General features: G+C 39.4%; 1 protein-coding gene across 5 annotated transcripts in view; it reads right to left on the reverse strand.

Moving 5' to 3' along the window:
- Positions 1 to 18,083, reverse strand: part of Bnc2 (basonuclin 2) — a 402,776-nt gene that overhangs the window by 122,884 nt on the left and 261,809 nt on the right. The window lies entirely within an intron of this gene.

Below are 18,083 nucleotides of genomic sequence, written 5' to 3' on the forward strand. Positions count from 1 at the left end.
GGGCTTCCTGCCCATCACTCTGCTGAAGCAAGCATTTCAAAGGTCACCAACACCTGCCATACTGTGAAATCCAATAGATTTTTCATTCATTATTCTCCGTGATCTCTCTACAGCAGCTGACCTTATTGATCACGACTCCTCCTAAAATGCTGTCCTTCATCCATGCACAGGTTCACATGCTCATCAGCACTTATTAACAGATCCCTGAGAAGGTGCTCTATGTAGATGAAAAGTAATTTATGTTGTAGCCTCTGCCTTCAAAGACAGAGAAATGCCAGAGCTGTAAATGCTGTACGGGACTTGATCGATGTTCTGTGGCACAGAGGAGAAAGAACAAGGCAGAGTCGTCTAAGTGACTTAGGATACTAGCAGGTGAGTAACACAGGTAGATGGAGTCAAGGCAGAGGTTCTCAGTCATGATGTGCACCGGAACCATGTAAGGAGCCTGTCAGAGCAGAGAATGGGGCCAGTTCTCCTAGACTCTCTTATTCAGTGCAACCAGGACTCTGCATTTCTATCAAGTTTTCACAAGATGCTGATGTTGCTGGCCAGGAGTCTACTCCAGCCCCCACTTTACCCGCAAAAGAGTGTGAGAGACCTGAGTAACCACAGAGGCAAAAGGGTGCAGATAGTTCTAAAAGGTCAGGTGGGAGGACTATACGGAGAGCTTTTATCCTAAAAAGCAAAGTCTATGGAATGTTCCTAAATTTTGTGGTCGATGTTTCTGTTAACAAGACACAGAAAACATTAGATGCTCTACAAACTGGAAATTTTTACTTTTATATATTAAAAATGATAAAAGCATAGACGTTTAATTAAAGCAGCAGGTCTGTTTGTTTGTTTGCTTTTAGCATGGGAGGCATGATACATAGCTTCTGGGAATAACAGGAGCTAAAGGAACTAAGACAAGGCCAGCCATGGAGTTGCACACACAGCCTTGGGAGGCACACAGGAGCAGGTTAAGTCTGAGGACTAATGTCAGGAGATTCTCACAAATCTGCACTGAAGAGTGTCCAATAATGAGAAGTGACTCCAGACTTGCTGAGTATTAGGCTAAGTTCTTACTATCCTCAAGGCTTACTTATTCTTAGGACAGGTCTTTAGGAGTACAGAAAAGCCCCTAACACATAAGTGGTGTTTACTCTCTAAATCCAGCTTAATTATGATTTTCAAAACACACTGGATAAAATCTGTAGACATAATTTTCACATAATTTCTTTCAGAAACTGTGATTACCACTCAATAAGGTAGTTATCACCTATGCAATCAAATGACATAAAATACCTATTTCACAATCTCTGGCGTGAGCATGCACACACACACACACATACACACACACACATCACACAAACACACCCCAGATTGATTTCAATGATCACTATTCAGAGCTTATTTAATCTTACGAAGTTTACAGTATGTTCTTTTAGAGACTAATGACTGTGTTTAGCCTATTAGTAAATGGCATGAAAATAAATAAATATAAATAAATAAATGAACAAATAAAAAATAATAACAACCCAAATGTTAATTTTTTTAGCAGCATACACCTCCTCTCATTATAAACATATTAACAGTTGTGACCATCATATATCCAGAAAAGTGAACCAATGCCAGGTGTTTCAAGAGTTACATTGATAACAATATAAAACATCACCGAAACAGCAGGTAATGTTTTTCTTCTAAGCACTATTTATTCATGGATAATCTGTGAAGAAACAACCTACAGTTTCATCTATTTCCCTGACAGATAATCCACTCTTTATTTAATAAATCATGAACATTAATATTCATATCATTTTGATTTTATCTACATTAATGACTAAAACATTAAAAAATAAGATTTTACATTTATAGGTGTATGTTCTTAATTTTACTGTACCCACATGATAGGTTGAATGATAAGAGTCTTGCAATGAAATTTTATGGTAATGTTATCTGGGGAAAGACAGCTGGAACCAAAGATTAAAGTTCAGAACATTGCCTTGAAGCTGTGCTTTAGAGTGTAGATAGTAGCTGCTACTTTCCATATTCAGGAGAGAGTCCCAAGACCAGCTACATCACCATCACTGTTATCACTGATAACAGTGGCAAGGCGTATGGCAATGTCATGACTGCTCTTGGGTCTCATCTTCTTTCAGGTATACCACTCCGGAAGCTTGAAGAGAGCTACCTTAACTCTGAGTGGAAAGGACAGAAAGATGATCAAGCTGAAAAGTACAAAGATGAAGCAGAACTACAGATGATTGGGACGTTCTGATTTGCAGGGGAAATCTACCGAGAAGCAAAGAAAGCATCAGGTTTCCAGGGAAGTAGCCTTTCATGCTACCCTTATGTGTTAGTCTGCCCCTAGGAATCCAGCTACTCTTGCACAATACTGGAAACCCCGCTTCATACTCTTAAATATAAACACATAGTTGACCTGTATGGCTCAGATAGGAGTGGGAAATGTGGCCACAATCTTTCAAAGCCAACTTATTTGAATGTGCTATTTTCTCTCAGGGATGCTCCTCTTTTAAAGGATGTAAATTAAAAAGAAAGAAAAACAATAAAATTATCTATCATCCCACTAAGCAAAGCAAGAACTTGTGTCAGCCTCATCTTTCACTGGGTGGTTTTATACAGCTGAGATAATAATTGCAGATACCAGATTCTGTCTTGTTGAAACTGTTTTCCTCTCTTAACATTATCTCGCAAGAACATACAAAACCAGCTCTAATTACTTCTTGCTCTCTTGCATAATCAATTGCTTATTAGTCCCATTGCAGTTTGTCTTGGATCAATTCCTCCTTTCTAACCTAACTCCTACCACTTTAAAACAGGTGCTTAGACCCTCATGCCCTCACTGCGGCAATGGTTTTGACTAGGTTTTGGTGTTTCTCTTAACCTTGTCTAGTACAGTAGAGCCAAGTCACTTTCCTGAGAGATGTGATTATGTCTCTGAAAGGTTTCTATTACTCTCCCAGCCTTTTCACACAACTCACCACTTTACTGCAATACACACTCACGCACACCCCCTACACACACACACACACACACACACACACACACACACACACACACACGATGCATATGTATACATTAAACAGAGTCAAATGACCTTGATTGGAGTTTCTCTCTTTAGCATAATAATTCTTTGACATGAAGCTCACGGATTCCCGCTGATTTCCCAGAGCTTTAACAAAACAGAGATGATTCAGACCTGACTTCTGGTTAATAAAGGACAGCAAAAAGTCTTCAAAATATGCAAATAAACAGACAGTTGGGGATGGTGGTTCACACCTTTAATCCCAGCACTCAGGAGGCAGAGGCAGGTAGATCTCTGAGTTCAAGGCCACCATGATCTTCAAAGTCAAGTTTCATGACAGCCAGGGCTATAGAGAAAATCCTTCTTGAACCTAACTCCCCTCAAACCCCAAACAAACAAAACAATCAAACATACAAATAAACATAAAATTGCAAACACACATTTATCATCCCAACATAATTTACAGGGGAATTGTGGGGATCAAGCAAAACCACCTCAGCTGGGGCATGAAATAAAGAAAATTCTGAGAAGCTGCAGGTACAAGCAAGATTCCATTTGCATGGCTTCATTTTTCAGATTTATAATGTCAAAGCTGCCCTTAAATTATGTTCTTCTTTCTCCTGAACGCTTTCTTTCTTTTTGAGCATCCCTTGAGCTTCTGTGTGTTTTTGTTGTTTCTTTGTTTTTAATCCACAATGGTTGGAGAAATCCTCACATTTAGGAGCAAAATACCTCAACCACGTGGTCACTTACATGTCAAATGTGCACGTACCAGCCATATGCTGCACTCTCAGAGGTCATAACACTTTTATGTGAAGCAGTAACAATACCTGACAGGTAACAGATATCGGGTGTTTGGTCCTCGTACTGCTGAACGGATCACCAGTTAATATAGGAAACACAGTTATACACCTTGCACTGAACTGGTGATAGTCTGAGGGCTCCACATTCTCATGGGGTCTCACCCAGACCCTTTCCTCAACCCCTTCCCCTACTCTTCATCCCTCCACAGAACAATGAGATTGTGCGATCACTACAATTTAAAGGCTACGGGTAGGGTACTATCTTGACAGGAATTCCAAGATTACTTACTGCCTTTTCTATCACTTCCAACATTTTTTTTAGATATGGAAAAAAAGTTATGGTCAATCAGTAAAACAGAAGAGCATATATACGGAGAAGGAACATTTATGGATGTGAAGAACAGAATCATAGCCAAGATAACAGATAGAATTTTTGTAGATCATTAATGATATCTCAATGTAAGTTAGTGACACAGAATATATAATAAATATATAATAACATATACTTTTGACTATATCTATGATGAGGTATTATCTAAAAATAATGATAATAATAATGATGATGATAGTATCTATTTCTATTTCAATTTTCAGTAACAGGAATTACTCCAGAAGCTTCAAATAAATTAAAATAATTTTAAACTTATAATTCTGAAGACTCCACTTCCAAAATTTCTGTGAAGTTACCGAAATAAGAACATACTCATATTCTTTTTTTCCTTAATGTAGGAGTACAAAAGTGCTTTTTACTGACCTTAGACAACTGGCTCTCAGTGTCAGTTTATAACTCTTAGTTTCCCACAGCTTCTTAAAAACATGACTTTCTTTAAAAGTCAAATTCAAGTTACACTGGTGATTCGTGGAGGAATATGCTAGCTATAGGCACATGCCCAGTGGATCAGATCCCATCTAACAGTTGGGCAAGCACAGCAGTGTGGAGCTCACAACCATCGCATTTATTTACTCATTGAAATAAGGAGTGGGAAAAGTGGGAAGTGATTTTTGAAAACCACCCACTTTGCAGTATCAAACAATTAGAAATTAATATGAACAGTATGTAAATGTTACTCCATTCATTTTAGTTTTGCCTTGGATATTTTAATGTTTTTAAAATGTCTATTTGAAACAATTTTATAAGTTATAAAGAAAACCTTATTCTTTTAACAGTAGAATGCCAAGTGAGCTTTAAATTGCAAGAATAGTTGGAGAAGTTCATGTCTATTCTCAACTGCCATTAGGAACCCAAATTATAGTAATGCCAAGTGGTCAGCTTTTAGGACATTTGGACTGGGTATACTATGCTAATTTTTAATAGATTTAATACTTAACACATGTGCTTGAATTAAAAAGAATATAGAACTTCTCCATGATGAATGTTAAACTTCTAAAATCAAGTTTTTAGTAACAGAATTTTGTTAGTGAAATTTTTGAGGTCAGATTTTAAGGTTCTGATTACTTATAAATAGAATATTGTTATTGCTTCTACCTCAAATGTCTAGGCTGTAACTTCTGAATTTATGGGGGTGAATGGCTCTTCATCCCTGCTAATATGACCAATAATTTCCTATTATGTCACACTTTATAATAAGCACACTATACCCAATATAACGATATGTCATTTCAATGGAGCTAGCCCATGAACTTCTACAGGTTTAATGGGATTTCACATATTTAGAATTTCATCATAAAAGGGCCCTTTGGAATCATTATAACATCAATCCTTTGCCATTATGAGACTCAGTTCTTTTACTAGAAAAGACCATCAGAGCTCAATGCAAAGACTTAACCTCCGACTGCAGGCCTGATCCTAATACAAGCTTCCCCACTAAGGGAGAACATTAATAAGGAGCAATGATGGCACATTAGAAACTTTTAGTGAATCAGGAGATCATGAGACAGAAATAATTGTGATTAAGAGGAAACTCCTTATGACTTGAATAATATTTAGATCTGCGGATTTCATTCACTGCTTTTAGGATAAAGAATTATGTAATTGGGAGCAAATTAGGTACAAAATAACTCCTGTTCTACTTAAGTCACAACTTCTCTCTGTTCTTGTCAAAGTTGAATTAATTAGGTGGGTTGATGCAAAGGAGAGAGAAGGCTTACTTGTTGGAATTATTTGAGAGGAAAGAAGAAAGAAAGCGATAGGTCTTTGAAAGAGCTGATCTCCCAGCCCTGTGATGACAACTTCACCCAGAGGTATAAAGGGTTTCCTTCTTTTCTTGGACAGATAGTGTTGGTGGTTTTAGATTTAAAGACTCTATCAAGACTCCACAAACCCTTATTACACACGCCACCTTATATACTGCATCTCAATGACCCCTTAATGGGTGAAGAATAGTCTATAAATATTCCCTTAATATGATACAAATATGGCTCTACACTGCAGGGAGGGATGTTAGACCAAGTAGTTCTAATAAGCCCCACCAGCCAGTGTATTTAATCGGCTTTGGTTGGCATTCAGCTCTCAGAATATGGGCACACATACCTAGAAACACCCACAATTAGTCTGCAGGAGACTCTGAGCAGCGCTGGAGACCATGCGGCTAATATTCCAGGCTGATTGGCATTTCTCCCCTGTGGCCTTATGCATAATAAAGTCTTCAGAACTGATGTTGGGAATCATTAATGTCTGACTGCAGCACCCATAAAAGTAGGCTGTCATTGTGTGGAGGTTCAGAAGCTCACGCTCCTGGCAGGCAGGCAGGCAGGCAGGCAGGCAGGCAGGCAGGCAGGTAGGCAGGCAGGGAGGCAAACGCTGCTTCCCTTGTTCCCCACATGGCCCAAGTCTAGGGGCACAGATTTGCTCCTGTGAAGGAGCTCTCCTCTGGGGTGCTTAAGAGAAAAGAGAAAAATTAATCTGCAGACTTGACAGTCGCTGTAGGAAGAGATTTGGTAATTACATTTCCTTACTGAAACCAGGTTTACAGGTTGATTTCTACTACTGTGGTTCTATCCAACGCTGAGTTGCCAAGACTAGCCTAAAGTTGGCTACATACACCCTACTCCATTCAGTTTGTGTATCAATGAATTAAATGTATGCCGGCTATAAAACATAACCCATTAAAACGTACCATGAAAATTTAAAAGTTGCTTGAGTGAGCTATGTATCTTTTTATTAAAAACTAAAAAAATTGAATTCTTGTATAAATAAGCTATCTGCTTTATAGACTTAGTTTCCTTAAAGTAGCATGTATCGATACATTTCCACAAAGGAGATACTGAAACGCAGCAGCGCATGCTTTAAAACTTTGACAGATACATTAAGGAAACCAGTGTCTGGTAGCAAACACTTAAAAAGAAATTATCCTATTCTAACTTCTTCAGTTTTTAAAAACATATGCATCAGCTTTGTGTCACTGTTTGTTTGTGTTTTGTTTTTTATTTTCCCCCAGTCAAGTCGGTCTGAAATCTCATTCTGAAGCTATCCTTAATCTTTCAGTTTTCTCCTACATGTAATCCCTTTAAACTCTGGGCTCCTCCCACAGACACTTCTGACACTAACGTTTGTTTTCTTCTGGATTGCTGGATTTGTGTAATGAGCATATCAGTATCAAACGGCTTTGCCCCAATATAAAGATTTGCTCATAAAGAGGGCTAAGAAGGAAGTCTTAGGGCTTAGCAAAAATCTAAACTAACCAAGTATTAAATACATGACCAAAAAATTCCCAACAGCCAGAACAATGTCTCGGTTGATGTTTCATTAACACAACCAATATATAACTAACCAGGCAGGAAAACTGACTGCTGCTGCCCTGCCCTCCGTTTGTGGGCTGCCTGACAGGGTGAGTTATCAATAAAGCTTAAAACCTTCCAGGATTTAAGCAACTGACAAAGTGAAACTGCAAGATACATCACCAGGCTTTCAGATTTTAGGAGGTAAGTTTTGAAGAATAAGAGTAACAAAGAAGCAAAAGGGATATTGGTTGTTGTTCTGAGTTCTGTTTACTAATCTGATCATGATAATCACTCTAATTCCTAATTAGAAAAGTTCTATTAATCAGTACCAACAGACACAATAAAAAAATCAATGCAAATTGAGAAATGTAGCATTTGTTATTTCCTTTAGATATGACTGTGTTTAAAATCCCAGTAATAGGAAACACTTGCCAAATTCATTTAGTCTCTGACTGAGGCACACATATGTGATCTTCTAATTTACAGCTTGCACGTACAGATGTTCACACTTAGTAAAAGGGCTTCTTAATAGCTTTTTTTAATTAAAAGTGTGTTGATAATAGGTGTTTTAAACATATCCAAACAACACAGCTGAACTGACAAATGCCTGTCTTCATGCCTCACATTGTATCTCATTGTGGCAAGATTTTATGAGACAGAAAAGGTTCTGAGACTGAGTCGCAAGTATAGAGAATAAATGTTACCCCAAAGCTTCCATATCACATCTTTCATTAATTTTTCTATGATCTTTTTCCAAGTAGAAAATGTTAGATTGCTACTAAGTTTACGTAGCCGAAAGCAGAACCACACAGCCGTTGCTTGCTGCCTGTGTGTTTTTTTTTTTTCCTTCTGTAAAACTTTGAACCCCATCCAGCTTTGACACACTGCCTCTTCAGTTAATAACTATCAAGTTTCCCCTTGTCTCCTGTCTACATTTCTGTGAGGCAATTGCGCACTCAGCACCCCGAGATAATAACACACATCTATAAGATAAAAGCAATGGCATTAATGTAATTGTCTGCCTCTTTCTCTTTAGCCTAATCTTTTTTTTCCTTCAGTTTTGACTGCCTGTGTGACACCTGTTTTTGTCTCCTCTGATCCTACGACAGGTTTTCCGCTGACAAGGTTTTTGCCTGACAGAGATTCTGCAGACAAGAACGTAATAAAATATGAAGAACTGCTTGTCAGAGTTTCTGCCAATGCTCACATGAAATAGAGACAGAAAAAAAAAGATCCCTTTTCAGGGGCCCTGTGATGGTCGCGTTTGGCATGTCAGAAAAAGGCTCTCCCTAGCCAAGTTCTCCAAGCCAAACAGGTGTTTTCTTTTATGTTAGAACTTGATTTGTTTTTTAATTTTTACTGATAGTGGAAAGCATCATCAGCCAAGGAGGGAAGCAAGAATGTCTTACTCTCATATTACTGCAGGAAAAGAAGTCTGAAAGAACTACCAACTCAAATAGTTATTTGACTCTAGACTACAACTTCTAAATAGAACAAAAGGGCCAACATCTGTTAATGATCGAGCAAAGTTAATGTCTTTAAAATGTACTTCCTAGGTAGTGGAGCTATAAAACCTTCTATACAGCTCTCACTTACTTTGTTGTCTAAAGATTCAGAGAAAAATTAAAAGAAAAATCAGAGTGAAGACTCAAAAGAGAAACAAAGAAAAAAATGGGAATTCAGATAAGGACCCTGCAGCTTTGCAGGCCACAGCAAGGGCCTTCTGCTAAAGGAGCAGGCAATCAGAGATCAGAGACTTACAGAAAAATAAATTTCCATAAACCACTGTCTCACATAACACACAGAAGCTAGGACTACAGATACCAGAAGCATCATAAAGATGAAGTGTCCCTTCCTGGCTTCCTGGCACAGTAGGAGGGTGGCTTCACAGGAAGACTTGCCTCCTGTAGGAGACACTCAGTGGGGAATTGCTCCTCAGGCATGAACAGGGTACCACAGGAAAGGCCACACAAGTCCCATACTGTGGAAATGCTACAATGGGAAGCTCTAGGGAGACTTCACAGTGGCCAAGGAGAGACTAGAGCCTGAACTGAGGCTTTCTGGTTGTCAGATCAGTTCTAACCACTCTGCTAGTAATCCATTTTCAACCCAAGACTGGGTTATCCAAGTTTATGTTATGCACAGATAGCCTATCACAGCATGGTTATAGAAAGAGGATTCTAGAATTCGGGGGGGGGGGGCAGCCTTGAACTAACGATGAGAGGAAGGATGACCTTGAACAATCGATCCTCCAGTTTCTACCTCCTGAGCACAGGAATTGTAGACTTGCCCTGCTTTATGTGGTGTTGTGGAATCTAGTACTTTGTGCAGGGCAAGCAAGCCCCGTACCAGCTGAACTACAGCCCCAGGCCTCAACATACTTTTTAAAAGTTTTTCAATTTTCACTGAGGAAAGTAAAAAAAAAGCAAACATGATACAACCTTAGAAATTTTTATTAGATATAACAGAGATGCTGGTATGTAACTGGACAGAATACTTCTTACTGATAATTTTACAACCTAATTTTTTTTTAAGACAGGATCTCCAAAATCTGGTTTACACTTACAGCACATCTGAGCTTGAACTTGCCATATTTCAAGGGCTCTAAAGAAGTGTTCTTCTTCAACAGCCAGGCCTAGAATTGCCTTCACAGTTGTTGGCCTACTAAAACTAAGGCCAGATAAACTGTCCTTTAAGGTAGACAGGTTTGTGACACCAGGCATACTGTCACCAACTCATCATCAACAAGTCAGGAAAGCCAAAAGGTCAATGTGGGGATTCCATTTCTACTAGAGAGCCAAAAAGGAGACCATGAGAGAGCTACTGGACCTCTTACCAGTCCCCCCCCCCCCGCATCTGCTCGGTGATTCATTTTCTAGCACACAGTAATCTGCTTTGGGAAGATCTGAAGAAGACAAGTACTTAGGAAAGAATGGGACACAAAAACAGTACTTCAGGACCCTCAGCATACAGGTCAGAGTTCTCTGAGAGAGTACTCTTCTCTGATCACAGTTCCATAGAGCAGTAGAGGGAGGTTGGAGGACGTCACCCATTATGGTCCAGTAGAGAGAGAATGGTGGGGAGCATCAAAACAGAATGCTTAGGAACCAGTCCTTACAACCTGGGTGAAGATGCTAGTTTATCTGAATAGTGCATCCGATGAAAGGAGAGGAACGGAGGGTGTTTCATTTATCACCCCTTCAATTTGTGTTCCGCTTAACGTGGTGAACTCTAGTTAATTAAGATGTTCCTATAAACAATTAAGCTTCCTGTAGGATCGTTAGCAAGATATAAAAATTTATGATGTAATAAAATGCAATAAAATGATAAAGTAGTGAGCCTATCAAAGTATTCCCACGCAGAAGGATAGGTGTGAAGATAAGCAAGGGCAGCCCTTCCTCAGTTTAATCTCTTTGGTTTTCAACACATATGCAGAGTACAGACTATACTACATTTTAACTGCTCTCTCCTTCTCAAAAACTGGGAAGCTCTGGTGAGACTTCACAGTGGTCTGTGATAAAGTTGTCTGGGGTAACTTTGTCTCTGCTTCTGTTCAAATGAGGCCCACACAGCTGCCCTAGAGTTCTTGGAAGAGGAGACTGCCCCTGAAGAGGTCTGGGCCTTACAGCCAAGATAAACTGGTACAAAACTCCACTCTGAAGCATATCCCCTTCCACACTGCACTTTGAAAGACTCTTGCTTTTGTCTTTGAGATGGGGAATCAAGTACTCCAGGCTGTGCTCAAACTCACCATGAAGCTGAGAATGACCATGAATGGCTGATTCTCTTGCCTCTACCTCCCAAGCGCTAAAACTCTTAGACAGTCTCATAAATGTTCATGTTTGGAATTACCGCATTGACTACATAGGATTCGAGCTAAAATGCTTGTGCCAGAACATTAGGGTAACTCCCCACTCATTTTATCTTCCTTCAAGCCACTGTGATATTTAGGCACATTCCTATTATTATTTGAATTTGCACATAAAAGAACCAGAACACAGGAAATACATTAGTCTGCCTACAGCTATCTTTTAACTAGTCAACTTTGATATATCTGTTATTTTGATTCAGTAATTAAAACAACTAACACTTCACCAGGCTTTTACTATGTACAAATCATATAGATATCTTCACAGACAAAAATGAGAAAAACTTAATTAAATAACCTGGAAAGGGTTCCACCAGTCAGCGCTAGAACAAGCTGCAAGCTCCTTATTCAACAGCTGTCCCTTTAACTCCCTTTCTAGCATCCTCCCTTTAACTGATGTAGAGCTTTGTCACACTCTGAGAAAGAGAGTTCTGAAAACTTCAGTTTCACCCAGGAAGCCCCTGACCAGTAAGTAAATCAGCACTGACAGTACTTAGGACACAAGATCTTGCAACACTCATCCTGCATCACGTGACAAAATATCTAAGAAACTAGCAGGCAGATGGCCCAGGACTTTGAAAAGGAGGCACTGTTTGAATGATGCTAAAAGAAAATTGAAAGAGTTTAAAGCAACATGCAGAAGGTGGGTAGGCTGAGAAAGCAAGGGAACCCACAGCTGAGGGATGCGATGAGAGAGCAGCCAGAGCCATTAATCAAGCACAGGCCTCTGCATCAGGATGTCCTCCCTTTATGGCTTATCAGCTCCAATCAGGGAGGAGAGGAGAGAGGCAGGAGAGGGCACTGTGCCCCCAGGTCAAGCAACAGTCTCCTGTGCCAGGCAGGAAATGGCTTTGTTTTCACTCAAGTGAAGCAAGTACAGAAATGTTCAAGGACTTTCCTCATGGAGACAGCAGAACAGAATGCAGGGACAGCAAAAGCTGGTTCCTCTAAGGAAAGGATCTGAGGCTAGGCACAGCCAGGTTCTGGAACACAGTAACAATCTAGAAGCGTTTTATTAAATGGCCAACCTTCTACCTTTGGTCAGACTATCACCACTGCACTATGCTAAGAAGCACCCAACCTAGCAGTGTGCTGTTACAGTTCACCAAGTCCTAAACACCTGCTTAAAAATGTTCTTCCAAAGCACAATTGTTGACAGACCTTCTCCATGTCAGTTAGAGTGAGGCCAGAGCTGTGTTGTGGGTGAATATGTGAGAACATTATCTTCCTGTAACAAAGGAAAGTCGGGTTTTCTTCTCAGTGTCCTATGTATCCTAGGAAGTCTATACATGATTCTAGACAGAGTTGCCAAGTCTCTCAGAATGAACAGGAGAGCACAGAGATATCAGACTTTGTTGCTGAGGATGGAAGACTTTCCAATGTGAAGAAGAAAACTGGCTGAGGAAGATGAGTTACAGCTATGGAGACACAAGATAGGTAGGTGCTGACGACAAACTCCTTTCATAGATAATTACATAAATTGTAAGCTTAACACAGACTGAGACAAATAATAAAGACATATGACCTCTCATATGAAAGTATTGACTTTGATCTGCCCTGTTCAAGTCTTTATAAGGCACCATGTCTACAATAAACTTGTGGAATTTGTAAACAGAATTCCAAGAGCGCCTGATTCTAAATGTAGGACAAACATAACCAAGAGTTTTGATTATAGAATGCCTTGGATCCTGGGTTAAAATTTCATTTTACATACTGAGTCTTAATAGAAACTTAATTGACATTTATGAGTTTAGTAAATAAAAACAGGAAACCCAGCAACATCTGTGTGATGTACACTTACATTAAAAAAAAAAGCTACAATTTTTTTTTGGATATTTTATACTTTCCATTTAAGTAAGAGCCTCTAGTCTACTAAGACTTATGAAGTAAAAGTGGAGAATTCAAATTTAATGAGACTGAGAACAAAAATCACTTTCTGTTGATTATACAAGATTTAGAAGTAGGGCTGGAGAGATAGATCAGCAGGTAACAACACACACTACTCTTGCAGAGGACCCAAGTTTCATTCCCAGCTCCCACGCAGGAAGGCTCATAACTGCCTATAATTCCAACCTGGGGAGATCCAGTATCCTGTTCCAGTATCCTCCACAAGCACCGCAACTCATAGTCTTCCACTCCAACTGCAAGTGTGTGTGTGTGTGTGTGTGTGTGTGTGTGTGTGTGTGTGTGTGGTGTATGCACATATTCTTTTAAAATTAAATAAGTCTTTACAAGAAATGCTGTAAATAGTGACCTATATCAGCAATAAAGCTCGCAGCATAGTAAATCATAAAGTAGGATGGTAAATGACTCTAACTTAACCCTACTGTCCTCAGCATTTCATGTGTCACAGGACCCAAAATCCATGGGAAAATGCTTTATGTCATATATACGTTTAATATGCATGCTATTAGTGATGGATAGTCCAGATGATGCAGCAAACCTGCTTATCTTAACTGAAAGAGCTAAAAGGTATAGATAAAACATGGATATGAAAAAAATCAGGTTTGATGAAGCAATAAGTAAAGTAACAATGCGGGATTCTATTTCCCTAAATAACTGCAAGCAAGGAAAGGAAATCACACTTATAGAACATACTGAAGAAAAGCTCCCAAAGCTCCGGCGTAACAGCAGTCTTACAGGGCAGCATCAGCCAAAGGAATGACACTCATCTTACTGCAGATCACCTGGAAGCCAATGGCAACTTCAGCATTCACTAGCTTGGTGGCAGGTACTTCCTTCCTTAAGGCTAAAGCAGTCTATAAGGAAAATAACTGTCCTCCCACCTCCTGTTGTGAAGGTTAGTAAGCTGAGTGTTGTACTGATCGAGTCTCCTGTTCCATCCAAATGTCCCTCTGACACATCTATCAAGCTCAGGAACACAGAACTGATTCCGCTTTGGGAAAATTAGAATGGAGACAGTTTCAACAACTAAGCTGCATCAGAACATGAAATTACTACTAGTTCCATAAAGGGAAAAACAAGTAAATTATATTTCTCACGCTCGCCTACATATTATAAGCTATGAAACACATGGATATACCACTGCAAGAAAACGATTTCTCAATAGTCTTGACTTCTAATGAAATATTTCCTTTAAAAAAAAAACAATTAGAATTTAGCTTATATTTTTACTCGCATAACTTTACCCTCTCATTTAAAAAATTTAAAAATTAAGTCTTCATCTGGACTATGGACACTAAAATTAATTTACAAATAATAATAATAATAAAATAAACGCCCTGCCTCTTTCACAAAGGCAACATCTCCTGGTGGCAACAGGTCTCCTGACAGCCTTCAGAGAGGGAACAGATGAACATGGACCCCCATCCTAGCCACCCACCTTCACTCAGCACTGTGTAGTCTAATACTCTGGTAATACTGGCTATTTTTTAAGATTATGCCAAATCTTTGACTGAAGACTCACATCTACAAGTAGTTGAATTAAAAAAGTATAGTGTCAGAAGAAAAGAATCAAACCATAAACTGAATTTCTAGCAACAAAAATGTCTCTCAGGAGACAGGCCCCACTAGTGGTCACTTCTTGGATCTTATCTACACTCTTGCACCAGCAGGGCTGGCCTTGTAGGAGAAGCCAACTCCAAACCTCACTCAGATCGTCTTAGGCAAATGGAGGAAAGGTAAAAAGAGAGAAGGCACTAGCTAGGGAGACAGGAGGGAAGTGGATTGGGTAGAAGGACACTTGAGTCTTTTATAAAGACTCTGAACAGAGCAAGAGAGGACTGGAAGCCCTGAGCTCATCAACTAACTGATTACATACATCAGGTGGCTATCCCATGCCAAAATAACAAGTTTTGTTTTTATAAATTTAAATTCAACAATCTTTGCATTTGATTGGCAAAAAAAGCTAACATTCATTAAATGGGGAAAAAAGAAAATCATTTATCAACTTTTTACTCTGTAGGAAATCCTGCTGATATCCAATGACCGTTCTGTGTGTCCCCATCCAAGCTCCGCAGTGCTCAAGATTTCAAGGAAGCAACCCATAAGGAGTCATGCTGCTCCCTGAGTTAGTTCAACCCCAGGTTTTGTAAGAGAGGACGAATTAATACCTCTTCAAGTATTTGAAAACATCTCTCCAAGGTCTCTTGACGGCAACTACTTTGATCAATTCAAGTAAGCTTAAGAAGCAATCTATAAGGTTATAAATTTGTGTACATACAGAGACATGCACATATGTGTGCTGAGTCTGTGTATTTGTACACAGGGGCATATACACATTATATAATGACTCAACGCTTTAGAAATTTAAAACAAAAGGGATGTAGAGAAGACACTCAAAAGAGACCAAAAGTTTTCTAATTTTTTTTTTATTTTTAAAAGAGAAGATGTGAATTAGGTACATGTTTGCTCATAAGCAACACGTATTCGTGTGCTTTTGTGTTTGTGTGTGTGTGTGTGTGTGAAAGAGAGAGAGAGTGTGTGTGTGTGCTCATGTGCATGTGTGCATACACAGTGACAAGTAGTACGTACTTGATGCTACCATGAGATAGTACTGTGTGGTAGTGTCTTTTCTGTCTCACATCCTTTTGGAAGGAAATCACACACTAGAAAGGCCAAGTCATTTCCTGCTAGTCCCATACGGAGGACACTACATGGGTAAGGTGGCCAGGAAGACTGGTATGTCTCACCTCTGAGCAGAAATAATTGGAGACATGATTTCAGGGTTTCTGTGCAGGGGGAGGGAATGAAGCAATTAGTGGAAATGCTAGGGGCAAAATGAGTGGGTGCTCTCATCCCACTGCCAACTCAAAGGCCAAGAGCCAGCCCTCCCTGTCATACTTGCCCTAATGAAGGGAGAAGGGTGGGCTCTGCAAACCCCATGTATATATTTCACACTATGTACAGGTATGTCCATACTATGAGGTAGAATAAAGGTCAAGATGATAATAGTGAGGGAAACGACTGGAATTAATTTTACTTAGATATGAAAAAGACCAAAATTAATATCTCAGAAAAAGAACCTGGAATAATACAATGGAGAAAGCAAAATTTACTGAAATAGAAACACCTTATTCAAGAGAGTGAAAACTCACATCCTTCAAAAAGTCTCAAAAAACCCTCCCTGGCCAGAACTAAAACATGTTTTTCAGGAAGGAATCAAAACAGCATTTGTGTTCTACTCCCTAACTAATGTAATATGCACATGGAAGCAGATATATAAAACAAATCCTAGTGACACGGTCAACTATCCATCTCCTAAGGTTCCCACAGTAGATAGATGATGCTAATACAAGAAGGCTCTGGAAGGAAAGAAAAGCTCTTTGTTTAATTATTAACCCCTCTTTATGCTCAACGGCTGTCCATACATTATTTTTCACATAGAATATTTATTAAAGCCTTCATATTATCACTACTTTTTCACTGTAAGATTACACAGTATCTTCTGACAGAACTCAGGGCCTAACAAATGCTTAAATACACACTCTAACACTGAGCTATACGTCCAGCACTAAATCAGTACCATTAGTAATCATAATTTGTAAGAAAACAGGGTCATGTTGAATAACACATCATTAAATGAGAGAGCCATTTTTTTTTCCTTAGAAGATCTACACTGCCTCCAATGACCTCATGTAATGGGTAAGGAACATAAAATCTCTAATTATTTTCTAGCAAAATTAATCCTTCTAGGTATGCATGGTGGTGCAAGTCTACTGAAGCACACACAAACTTTCAGTAAGCTACAGCAGTGCATTCCCATTACACTGACGCTTGCACACGTGCACAAACCAAACACACACACACACACACACACACACAGTCACCCACCCACATAGCCCATGTACATACACACAACATTTCCTCTAGGAAATAAAATGGCATGTCTGTAAAGTGTCATGAACTGAACTGTGTCCCCCCAAAATTCACAGACTAGAGCCACATCTTGGTATCTGAGAATGAGACTGTATTTAGACATGTGACCCTAAAAGATGTGACTAACTCAAGATAAGACCCTTAGGGTGGCCCTCAAAGTCAAGTCTGCCCAGTGTCCTTGTAAGAGGAGTTGGCTCAGGAATATCAGAAGATACAGACACAAAGATGGCATTAGGAAAGCCATCTAAATACCTAAAAGCCCTCAGCATAAAACTCTAGGATCAATGTTCCAGAGCTACAAAAACATAAACTTCTGTTGTTTAAGACACCAAATCACCTTGTTAATGAAGGCAGGAAAAGTTCCATCCTTGAAGGACTGGTTACAGGAACGGTTGTGTCACCAAGCACACTCCTTCCAGTGTATTCCCCTGATGCTACTGTCTCTCTCATGGAAACATGGCTGAGAGGTCCCTACAGCTCCAAGACACATGCCCAAGCAAGCGAGGTACATGATAAATTAAAAGCATTTCAAGACATGGCCTGGTGGTGTTACCTCAGATCTTCCTAGAATAACATGACATTTAGAAAAAATACAACCCACTGGATGTTTGGCACTGCTTGGGAATGAAGAGTATGCCCACGTAAGAGCCAATACCCGAGGCTGTCAAGAACACAAGCCAGGGTTTTCTTCTACAAACATTACCTATCTTTTAAAATTACACAGTCTACAAGGAGAATATGACTGCTTATTTACATGTCTCCTCTTTCTTAAACACGATAAACATGAACCACACACAATACTATGCTTAGTATGCAGTAAAGCCACATCCATGAACAGCATTTTGTACCTGGCAGACAATCTTCATCC

Source organism: Mus caroli, chromosome 4 (assembly GCF_900094665.2).
Source record: "Mus caroli chromosome 4, CAROLI_EIJ_v1.1, whole genome shotgun sequence".
Classification (NCBI taxonomy): Eukaryota; Metazoa; Chordata; class Mammalia; order Rodentia; family Muridae; genus Mus; species Mus caroli.